Source organism: Petromyzon marinus, chromosome 15 (genome assembly GCF_048934315.1).
Source record: "Petromyzon marinus isolate PM22_M1 ecotype Great Lakes invasive population chromosome 15, UKy_Petmar_22M1.pri1.0, whole genome shotgun sequence".
NCBI classification, from domain to species: Eukaryota; Metazoa; Chordata; class Hyperoartia; order Petromyzontiformes; family Petromyzontidae; genus Petromyzon; species Petromyzon marinus.
In genome coordinates, this window is record NC_133681.1 from 4,608,556 (window position 1) to 4,621,321 (window position 12,766).

The 12,766-nt window shown below is 44.8% G+C and overlaps 1 protein-coding gene across 1 annotated transcript in view; it reads left to right on the plus strand.

The window, feature by feature from the left end:
- The window catches only part of TAF2 (TATA-box binding protein associated factor 2), a 65,322-nt gene that overhangs the window by 33,898 nt on the left and 18,658 nt on the right, over positions 1-12,766 (plus strand). The window lies entirely within an intron of this gene.

Here is a 12,766-nt window from a genome sequence, read left to right on the forward strand (position 1 = left end):
AAAATAAAATACACAAATATTAATATTACACTACGCAGCATTGCTCATTACTGGCAGATATTTCCACTTGCAGGCCTGTGCTGAGTCACCTTGTGCCGCACGGGGAAAGCTGCCACTAGGGGTGACCTTTTTCGAGATGTTGTGATGTAAGGCGCTTTGAGTTGCCGAGGCATTTAATCACCGTAAATTAAAATATTATTGTTATGTGCTCTTAACAACCACGAGCAAAAGCCCTAGAAACGACAATCGCAAGCGAGCACAGAGGCAGCAATGGGGTGCGAGCCCGTGTGTGTGTGGACTCGTCCTCAATTCAGTCCCTGGCGTGGTGTGTAAACATCGTCACTCGGCCTTTCGTAGGTACTCGCAAACACCACTTTCCCCAACAGTCTGTTAAGACTATCCGGGGGATCTTTGTGTGTGTATTCATCCGGCATGCGCAACTTTGAGACCCGAAACCTGCTCCTGAGCAAGTAATTTCAACGTAATGAACCGCGAGCCTGGGGAGGTGACCCTGACCTGTCAAGGGTGGCTGATTGATACGAAGGTACAGTGTGCATGCCTCCCAAGGCCAAGGTGAACTCTTAACAGCCTGTGCCCCAACTCTCCCTGACGGTGGCTCGCAAGCGCAGTCACACTCTCCGACCGCCCTGTTTGCCTGTTGTTGTATGTTAAAGATTTAGAGATACCTTTAGTCTCTCGAAGGTCTGTGTGTGTTGTGCTGCTGCTGCCATGTGCAGTGTCTCTTTAGTAACTTGCACTGGAACCGTGGCGTTATGTGAAATGAATACAATACAATTTAGAATACATTATGGACGTGTGGGTGTCTTAATGCGACTGCATCGCAAGGCGCTGTACAAAGAGACTGGGCATATTTTATAGAGAGAGGCAGTCGGTCATAGGAAGAGGAGGAGAGGAAAGGTCTCAAGCCTGGACTTGAACAGGAGCAGGAAGTCAACGGAATGGATAGTTGGGAGAAGGGCGTTCTAGACTTGGAGAGCAGCAGAGGAGAATGAGCTACTCTGCCCACTGAGTGAAGGTTGACTGGTCTTTAGAGAATGCGTGGAGGGGAGTAGAGAGAGAGATGAGAGATAGGGAGTTGTTGAGGGGCGTCGATTGAGATGAGAGGGGAGAGGTAGGCAGGAGCGAATCTATCGGGGATCTTGAAGATGGTGAGTGTGAGCTCTCTTTTTCAGTATTTTTGGAACGTCCTTAGGTCTTGTGAGCTCGTCAGCTGTTGTTTGTCAGATGCAGGGGTTGACAGGTTGCTTTGTGTGCACGTTAATTATTAGTCACCTCAGGCATTAAGCATTTCTGATTTGAGGACAGCGATAACTCTAAAGCTCTTCCAGGAGAGAAAAAACAAATGCCTAGTAAGTGACATTATTAGCCTGAGGTGTTAACAATTCATGACTTGAAGCCACTTAACTCGAGCTGTTTTAAATTATGAAAGACATTTTTTAAAATTAATTGCTTATTTTGACAACTCTTTTCTGCTCTGATTGCAGCAGTCTTTTGAGATAACGAGCCAGGAAAGTTTATTTTTAACTAATGACGCTACGGAAAATGTTTTATTAGTCTCTTCTGTGCGTACTACCACAGAGGATGGAGAGAAAAAAAGTGTGAAATAAAACACATGTTATACCAAGAGAGTCTTAAGGTTGGGGCTCTTATTTTTATTGAGCATCACCGCTGTTGTTAAACAATTCTCCGTTGAATAATTTTAAGTGCAAAAGCGGATTGTAACCAGTGGTGACGACGGTGTGGTTTTCTAATGTAGGCATTGCTGGCAAATGGAGAATGAGTGATTTGACATGACGGTGGCACACTTATGAATATCATCAAAGCGCCGAGTTATTTATAGATCCCACACCACACTTTAAATTCAGAGGCCATGCGCCGTGACATTTCAGCTAGTTTAGCCATTTGATAAAGCCTGTGTCGCACAGCCCTACGGATGGAGGGTACAACGCCGACTTTGCTTGATGTGCCCCCCTGCGCAACTCAATTCTTCGGCCGCTTTAAAATCAAAGCTTTGACTTAACATCTGCATTATTAGATTGTTGCAGAGTTTTCAGCATGACACGTTTGGAAATGACTTTTTTTCCTTTTGCAAAGGAAGTGGATGGTGAATAATGCCCTGACCTCTCCGCTTTTATTCCTGTGGCTGCCCATGAAGCGTGATAAGTAAATCGTAATTGAATGGTGCGCTAATTTCACGGTGCCACAGTATTGCCCTTCCTCCAGTTATGCCGACCACATTGGCATTAATCATTCCCAAGCTGTGGCTCGAACAAGATTAATTTAATTGTCTGTAAAATGTCGGATTATCGGGAAACCAAAAGTAATAAATTGCCCCTCTGTGCGGTCATACGCTGACCGAACGCATCGTATGAAACAAAGCATGCGGCGATAACAATCATTCACGTTTTTTTATTGGCGCCTGGATCTGCCCACAATGGTGTGCTCGTGCCTAGCGAGGTCTCGCGGTGTGGGAAATCACTATTCCGTCAAATTCTCATGCATGAGCCCTCGCGCGCGCGCGTTGTGATATTACATTCGTTTCCACGGGTATATTCGTTCACAAATATCGCGAGACGGCTTAGCTGCCCGTGTTTAAACTGACTTCTCAAGTGTCGTGAGTTTTTTTGTCTCTGCCCAGTCGCCAATGAGTGCAAAAAAAATAAGCTCATTACATTTGGATTGTTTAACTTAGCGGCATTTTTTTCTATAAGAATTAAGAGGCATCGGTTTTTTTTTACGGTAATGTGAAAATATTTCTCCATGGCAGGGCATTTGAGAGAGTGTGCTCACATGTGCGCGGATCAACAAAGTCGCTCAGCAGTAGTTATGTGAAATCTGCTTTTGCGGGCCGTCCTCTTAACGCATGGCGTTGCACTGCCCTGCGAGAGTTCTGAATGTGACCTTCGACTCATTACACACAGCCAACGGCACTGTCGAAATCAAATTTGGGGGGGGAAAAATCCCAATAAGAAAAGTGTGAGAAACAATGTTGAGCATTTAATTATAGCAGTGTTACAGTGCTGTCTGGCTTCACTTAATTAAGTCAGTTTATTGGGTTCAGAGTTACCGTGGCTTATGGTCAACACAGTTACGTACAAACGCATTTATTTTGGGTGATTTACTCACAATATTCAGCGGCGACGCAACATCCATTTCACAATGCATGGAAGACTGACGTCATAACCTCGTGTGCCATTCCATATTGGCTGCATTAGAAAACATTAGCGCAAGCCTGTGCATAATGTAACATCACAATAGGTGCAGTGAGACTCACGGTTGTGAGTATAAGCTTGACAAATCTGCCTTTCGGCAAATTCCTGTGACAGGGACAATGCTTTAGACGTGGATGATGTGCTTACAACCCACTGTGCCGTCTCGATGTTTCCCTCGGCCATTTTTTTGCTTTTATGGAGTTGTTTTTCTGGATGAATGCTACCTTGAGGTTTTTTTTTTTTGGGTCTCGCTGCTTCTAAACAGTGAGGTCTATGGTACCGGGTGTTTGACAGTCTCACTTCGGCTGGGTATTTGTCACACGGGCCCTGTCGGGTGGTCTGCACGCACTACACATTTTTTTCTTGCCTCCCGAGGTGCGTTCAACGTTACCATCATCGGACATAGTCACAATCTACTGCTGGATAAAGGCTCTTCTCTGCACCCCCCCCTCCTCCAAGCCGTTGCCGTCTCGAGCGATTCAGCGATGTCTTAAGCCGCCTAGCGCACCTGCACATGAGCCGATTTTATCAGCTCGACGCGTTCCATTCCTTGGCTGCTATTCTGTTGTTATGGACCATCGGCCATCATCCATTCTACCCGAGCCCACTTACTTTTCCGAGTTAGATTGATGTAATTAACCTGCCGATGTTCTGTAATTCACATGCTGCTCTGTTTGTCTCGAGGTGTAATTACAAGCACTCATCTCTCCATGCTTCTTGTATGCAGTTTTTTTCTTCAGGTTTTTGTTGAATTATTTTGTGAATTACCATATTTCTGAACCACATGTCATAATAGATGGTGCACAATGATTACAATGTTCTTATTCAGGCACATTGGTGTGTTGCGTTGAACATAATGGAGATTAACGTGTGGATCTATGAGATTTGTATTTATTTTAGCGGTTACTTATCACAGCAGTTTTCGGGCTCAACCCTGTTTAGCTTCTAATATCTCATGAGATTTGACGCTCCGTGAGTGATTTGGTCAATGGTGGATTTTCATTACACAGTGAATACATATCATCTCGGGTCAGTGTGGGTTGCAGGAGCTCGTCACATTTGCCAAAGTTGAGCCGTGTTGACAATCCAAGGGGGGTCTGGGTAGTGAGGGCATAGCAGTGTCTCTGTCAGGGAGCGAGCACTTCCTTCAACCGAGATGTGGCATTGTTTAAACATCCAAGGGCTCTGCCATTGCTCAGCCAGCACCTGCGCATAAACAAAAGCAAGCACACTTCAAGCAGTAGCCCATCACCGAATCACCTGGAATGCACCCGATCTCATCAGATACCGGAATATAGGCAGGGGTTGTTGGGCAGCGGCCATGCATGACAGGTAGTGTTGACTGTGGGGGTACATTGTTGGTAGCAGAGGGCAGAGCAACATCATTTGTTTTTATACTGCCATTGTATGCTTTCACATCTACGCCTGCTGCCATCATCGACCTTGCACTAACCACCGTGGTGAAGTACGGTCGAACAATCCCAACTACTCGGGACGGTATTGGGAGGCCTTCATCCAGCAGTTGGATTTTCATCGTCACGGTTGTGGTGTGCAGGGCCCCAAAGTTCGAAAAAAGGCTAAGCGACCAGCAATAGGCAGCACTGTTAGAGTTGCAATACCTTTGCACGTTAAGACATTTATTGAATTGAGCGCGGTTATCTCCAAAACTTGGGAAAAGAGACAATGGGAATGAATGCTGAGGTTGAGGAGTGCGAGGGAATTAAGCAGAAAGAGGCGCATCTTGACCTGCGTACTACGTGGCCTGGGTTGAATCTGGTGTGGATGGGACGAAATGGTCAGTCTGGTGGACCCCCGAGTCGTCAACACGGCTGTGTAGGATCGGCTGAAGGCACGTGCGTGTATCCACCGCATTTCGACTTAGGGTTACGTTGCTCAGCGTGCTCTGATGGCCGGAGAACGTTGGTTTTGCCTATTTCAGAAAAGCGAACGTTGAAGGTGAAACGCCATTTTAAAATTTCGGTTTTTAATTCCCGGGAGCACGTGTGGCATCAGAACGTTGCCCAAGGCTAAGAGCAGGTTGGGCAGCGGTGATAAAAATTGTCCGTCGTTCGTCACAGATGGCACATCTGGTGCAAATGCAAATGTAACCTCTTTCTCTTCACCACCAACCATTTACACACACACATGCTGTCGCATGCTTTGGCTTGGTGTATAAATAGCATGCCAGACGAGACGAGGTGAAATTTACTGAAATTTTGTCAAAACCTTTTGCATATTTGGGGTGGAGCGATGCACCGATTTATGCTTTCATATCGATCCTTAAGCTCACGAGGCGTGCATGCAATCTCGCGATAAAGAATCAATGTTTTTTCTTGTTGCTTCTTGTATGTCGAGTTAGTGAGTTTACATCACTTCTGCGGCCACGAGTAGCACTGGTATTCATCTCAACTAAATGAAAAGTTATTCTTGAATCGATTCAGTATAATTTAGTAGATTTGGTTTTTCGCGCCATTTTTATAGCGCAAGGCCATCACAAAGGTGCTGTTTCACAGACATAGCCTGCAGTAGTTTCGCAGGAGGGGTTAATGGTAGCTTTGCGTTCTCCCAATTGCGTTATTTCTTTGTTGAAATGTGGCAAATGTGGACCGTGACGCCAGCACACAATGGCCTTCTCTTTTCAAATAACGGGGCATACTTAAATGTCCATTGTAAAACGGACGGTGCGTGTTTTAGGTTAATACACCAGGAAGCAATAACCAGGGCAGCTGGCTAGATTCGAACCGCGAGCCTCTTCGGCAAGTGGCGAACACGCTGCCGCTGTGGCCATGTCGCCGCCCCCCCCTTCTCCTGAATTGTGACAAGGCATCAAATTCCTGGGGGGGGGGGAGTCAGGGAGAGGGGGGGGGCGAGTAATATCACCCCATTATATTCTCTCGCGGTCGCCGAATTTTATATATTTCATTTCGGTTTCCATATTTGCAACGCAGCATCTTGAGGTCGCTTATTATTTATTTTTAAAAAATCAAAATTGCCAAAAACCAGCAAGGACGCATAAAGGAATTTGTGTCAACGTTGCTGTAGGAAATTGAGATCATCCATCTCGTCCTGAAACAGCCGGCTCGGCAGGGGGGTGTGTGTGTGTGCAGAGCATTTCCAATCTCTGGGCTAATATCGCTTTGGACGAATCCTCCCCGGAACCGTCGTACCATGTGGCAAAGCCAATATGAGTGTAAATGATCATATATTGCTTGACGTTGGCACCTGTGACGGGTCACTGAGAGTTATCTGTAAGTGATGCCATTCCATTCCTAGTAGGGGTTTACCGATTAACCAACACCGCCCCCTCCTTTCCCACGACCCCCATTCTCAATTTATAGTAATTTGATCAATTGTAACCATTTAGTGCTGCAGTTCCATCCAAGAACCAGTTTGTTTTGTTGCGTTTTAACCATTTCATTATTTTACGTCTCACGTGGTACAGTTTTGTTCACTCGTTGAGCCGATACACAACATCCGCGCACCTTTCGCTTGTGTTTTGTACCTACTGCAAATGCAATTCAATGCACGTATGGTCACCCTTCATTATAATCGGCCATGGTCAGTGCACTGCTGGATGAAGGCACTGTATTGTTGTTGTAACTTGCTGACCCGCCCCTCACTGAACATCTGAAAAAGAGCTCTGTCGCTCATCAAGATTCAGAAGTTGCCACCCACCTCTCACGATCTCACGCTCCTGCGATGTGACCCTTATAGAATCGATATTAATTGATCGATTGCTCTATCGTTACTCCCCTGAAGACCTCCAGGGAATGTGTTGCATACATTTGGCCTGGATGGACATGAGATGTACAGATGCAAAAAAGCTGCTCACTGGTCATACTTTATTTTCCTTCATGCTTACATATTGCGGGGTACTTAATGACAATAATTTATATTTTCTGTCCTCAATAGACAAGGGAATGGGGCACAGCTTACCTTGTACGGTTTGGACTTTTGTTTCAGAGCAAAAGGCAAACTTAGCCATCTCAGGAAAACAGACATTCGCCAACTATGGTCATAGGATTGCTCGCGATGCTTTTAAGGCTCGTGTCTGAATTTTTTTTTTTAAACGTGTTTCCGATGTCTAGTCCGTTCAACGGGAAAATGTTTGTAGGAAACGGCACACTTTCGTTGCTCTCGGGTGCCGCGCGGAACAAATGCATTCCTCTCGAACTTTGCTCGTTTTAACTTAAAAAAAAATCAATCGTGACGATATTATTTTTCCACACGGCCATGTCTCGAGTGTATTGCGACGGTGTATTGTTTAAATTCTAATGTGCCGTTTATTTCATATAAACAGATTAAATGAAACCAAAGGGATTGGATACATTACTTATATATATACAGCCACTGCATAAGGGACAGCCAAGACATAAAAAATGCATAACTTACACTCTGGACTCTTTTTATTTAATTATCAACAACATCATCTCAGTGTATCATTTTACAAGCATAGATGAAACTTTAAAGTAGGCCACCTATTATATTAATGTGACTTTCCTGTATCTCATCTATCAAAAGCCTTGACTTTCCAAGCCAGAATTTATTCATACGTTTTTTTTTTATTCTTCCTAAACGTTCCCAACGTGACAGGGTAACGATGCAAAGTGAATATGAGCTTCATCTTGGCACACGGCAGTTGTTATCAGTGTACTCAGTGCGGTAGTAACTCCATTATCAGCTCAGGGGATGCGGCAATCGGTCACGTGGGGCCCCAATATTTAATTTGTCTTCCACGGTCGCACCTAAGCTATTATATATCGCAACTGCTCTTGCCTAATCACATCATTACAGAAGTTTGTGCTTTTACACTGTTGTTGAAAACATATCTCATGGTGGTTGGCAAGAGGCCCCCAACTCGTAGCTATGGCCACCAGGGGGTGGCAAGTCACCCCCTGGCCCCCACGCCGGTTACGTGACTGAGTGTACCCGCCATGTGGTTTAGCCACAAGTCAAGGTCACAGTGTCCTGGCACACGTCTCCATTGGCAGTATCGAGCCAGTGGTGGAAATTCCACGATCCTTGGGCCAGGAACCAATCTGTGCGTGAAGTCAACCACTGTTGACTTTACACTAAATGGTACAGCCAAGCTTGAATAATTCAGGAGAGGGTGATAATAATGTGAGTTCCCCGGACATATTAGCTGTCAATCATTTGGTTAAAATTGATGTAATGCTCTCCAAATACACTTATCCAATTGTGCGTACGAAGATCGATTATTTACAATTCATGCATCTCAAATGCAAACTACTATATATAGGATGTCCATGAAGGCACCATTCATAATTAACTCTTTCCCATTCGAAGAAGTCTGCAAGTTGCAGAGTGCGTGCCCATTCACCGCTGAACCCCGGAACGTGCAAGTGGTTAGCGTTGATTTTATTTAGAGAGGCATTGCGTCGCTGTTTTTAAAGTGATTGTACTATCCTGAACTGTAGCGACACGACCGCACTGTGATATCTTACACCAAACTCTTCCACATGGCCTCCCGCATGGCCTTCGATTCCATTAAGAATCGATTCCACTTCGATGAAGTACACATACGTAATCTGACTGAGAAAGGGTTAAAGAATTACAATTAACTCTGGCGTTTAAGCTAAACCTGTGGACACTTGGTCGTATAGAGATATTATCGTGTTAGTCTCATCTGTAATCCTGCACGTGTTCACCACAATATTGACGACGCATGTCGCATTGATGTTGAGGGAAGTCCCAGGTCTTCACCAACAGTTCGGCTCTGGTTGTTTCTCAATTCTTCTGTCATCCGCTGTTGAAGATCACTCAAGCTGTTCAGTTTTTTGGCAGACACTTTGTATTTCGCACAACCCCCACCATTCATCCGTGCGTTTTGAACTCCTGTCTCATTATAACTCGATCCACAAATACGAAGGAGGCATCACAGCGATACACTCTGCTGTTCCTGACGCGGTTGTCTGGCTTGACCACCTAAATGTGAAATTGTGGTTGTTGCTCTGCATTTTCACCGGCCAGACTAAAGAAGAGGAGGAGGATTATTACTCCTTCCGAGTGGACGATACGTTTACGGAAGCCCTGTACGTTTTGTCGCATGTAGGAAAATGGAGTGAGTGAAGCTGTTCAAACAAGATATAACAAATGAGGAAACAATATGAAAAACATTGTAAAAACAAGACCACAATAAATACGATTCTCAAATTGAATCGCAAGCCAGAATTGTTATAATTCATAAATTCTCTGCAGACATGATTGTTTAAATATCCAATTTCAAGCACTGGAGGAGGATTTTAACTTTGGAATGTTTCTTCTGTGGAAACCTGTTGTGCCACCAACTAATCTATATTCTGGCCAGTATTCAATGCTTCCACGTGCAGAATATAGACAAATACACACAGGTGTGTACGTCACGTGTGCGATAAAGGCACGTACGTCACGTGTGAGCGATAAAGAAGGTCTCACGACTCACATTCCACCCAAGGCACTCCCATCAAGGTTGTGAATCCAAGAGAAGGATATTGTAGATTATGTTTGCATCGTGATAAGCCTATACATAAATTCCTGATAATGTCAGATCAGCCTCGCCGTTCAGAGTACGCTTGTGCGAAATAAATAGTGCGTGCTAAACCTGTGGCACGGCACCAGTACAGATGTACGGCTAGAGTAAGACGGCTCTCCAAGAAGAGTAACTAATGCCTTTACAATAAAACCACCGATTTGCGATTGATTCGTTTGCATTAAGCCAAATCGTCGGTGATATTTCCTCGACGGATCTATGCCGCTGAAGACATCATTTTTAAAATTGCAATTGATTTAGCATTATCGGCTTTAATACGCGAGCGGTGCGAAGGAAGTCCATTGTAAAATATTGCATTGGTGCTCGCGCTCGCCATGCTGGGATTATATAATTGCACGATCGCGACGGCTTTTGCACAGCGCTCCGTGTGGCGTGCGCTGCTGATATGGCATTTGATATGAAACAGCTTTTGATGCTTAACCTAGTGGCTGGGACCGCCTAGCCACGCCAGCTCCAGATCTGACAGGGCATGCAATAAATGAGGCCTGGCAGATGACCCAGCTGTAAATGCCAGCGTTGCCTTAAAATTACTTTTGGGTTTTATACGTCGTTTAATACCTTTTCCGCTCTCCACCCCCCTCCCAGCTGACTAACCATCACGCTGTACACTGGACACATAATGAAGTTAGCATGTGGTTTTCCCTGTAGAGCCTTGCTGGCAGTGTTTGGTGTACAGCAATCGTCGACGAGAGTCGATGATTAGTCCTACTCTGAAAGACATTTTCTTAAAAAGTCTGTGATTATGCCACAGTTTGAGCTTTTAATTAATACAGTCCACTGCTGTTCATTGTAACTTGACGTGCTTTTAAAATGGGGATGTGATCGCTCGGATGTGTGATAAAAAAGTTTCAGAAATAAATAATTAAACATTAATTCTTACAGGGAGGCCTTTATTCATTCATGCAAGTTTAAGACAGCAACTTAATTGCTAGTGTTGTATATGCCGGGTATGAAAATGTTATTAAAATAATAATTAAAACATTCGTAATTTAAATTATGCACATAAATTATGCAAATTAGAGAGCTAATCATATTAATTTATGCAAATGTATGTGGTTATGCTAATGTGGGCAGTTCATTGCCCAGGGTCGTATCATCAATCGGGATAAGACAATGAATTGTATGAAGTTATGCAGGTGTGCTGTAAGTATGCTAGATTAAGCTCGGCTTCGTTGTCTAGGTTTGTATTATCAATCAGTATAATACAATTATTCTCGCTTTAACATTTACTGATTATGTATTCGTGTGTTTATGTCAGGTCTCCAAATTCAAATCTCACCGCAGGATCCAGTTCTTATAATTAAGATGATTATGCATGAACTTAGGAAAGAAACACTCAAACACTTTTGTGTTAAGCAATTTTAATTTCTAAACAAAACCTTAACACTCTAATATGCGAATTCTTATGCTTGAAATTGTCAACACAGTGCTCCAGGAGATGTTCCCCTCATTGATCCATACATTTAACCCTCAATGATCACGTTTGTTAACTGGGTAACAGGACAATCGATTACTTCCTCAGAGTACGCGAGCATACACGGTGAGAGGAAAAGTCCTTAAAAAATCATGCAACGATATTCGTACGAAAGGCAATAAAAGCAAATTGTTTTACCCCAAAGGCAAAAGTATACATCAATAGATTCATCGGCAAGATTATATAATTAACGAAATGTCTTGGAATAAGGGTGTGCAATGGGGTGCGTGCCCTCCTACGGGAGATTCTTATCTTTGGCTAAGTTTTAATTAATTCGTGGACAAGATTATATGATAAAGAAGCAGGTTTAACACGATATTCTCTCTGTGAGCGTGTAGATTCGTGACGAAGGTTTCAAAAGTTTAGTTTGTATCGATGAATCTATTGGTAATTTATGCGATTGGAAGAAAAATCACATAAAACAAAATAAGAAGAAAAAATTAATGTACTTATAAACGATGTATTCTTATCACTCGATGAGCCGCGATGCCTTCACGGCCAGCTGATGGTTCATGCACTTTTAGAATTAGTCTTATTGTGTGGGTGCTTGGATTTTCTCTTTGGTCAATTATTGTGTGAGCAGACGCCGGGAGCGTCGTGGGGGAGGGTATACGAACGACGGCTGGTTCCCTGTCTCGCTCGGCGTGTCTGACGTTAGCCGACGGTTCTCTCCGCCACTGGATGATGAGCTGCGTCGGCACGATGCCCGTCCTGGAGATGCTCGGTCGCTCGTGCGCTGGCAAGCCGCCGGCACCCGTGCTCGGCGGCGCTGACGGCACGACTGCGTGCCCTCTCCGGCTCCGGCTCTCTGGCGATGAACGATGCTTTTGTTCGTCGATGGCGGGCTTGGTCGACGTTTGGCGCTTTCGCCCTCTCTCGCGGATGATGATGGAATTCTCCTCAGCTTAGCTCGAACTGCAGTGGCTCTTGTGAGTCGATGCCCAGAGCGGAATTATTTTCGAGCGATACTTCTTCTGATGGCGCTGAATTCGCACGGCGTAGCATGTCGCTACTCGGCGAGCCTCGCCATCCTGGATGAGTTGTGGATTCTTCTTCTGCTGGCAAGCTTCTTCTGTGTTGGTGGTGATCTGCGTCGGTGGCTGGCTGTTATCTTCGGTAGCTGATGGTCGCCGTCTTCTGCCGCTGGTAGCTGCGATGCGATTTATGGCCCATGTCTCTCTTTTTATGCCAAAATTTCTTCCTCTGCTAGCCTTCTCACAAAGGACCGAAACTTTCTTTGATCTCGCTCTGTGTTGTCATGGGGGGGGGGGGGGGGTTGTACGTGTGTCCGTGTGTGTGTGTCATATTTATTGAGGTAATATGAGTTTCATCAAGGCATGGTTCCCTGTCGCCTTCCTCAAGCCATCCCGCCATCAAAATGAAACGGATGCTCCAGATTACCCCCAAGTGCGTCCTTCTTTCTCACCCTCTGCACTAATTAATCTGGAAGGAGGGTGGTGCCCTCTGTCCGGTCGAGTCCTCTCCCCCCTGCTCTTCCCTCCCGGTGTG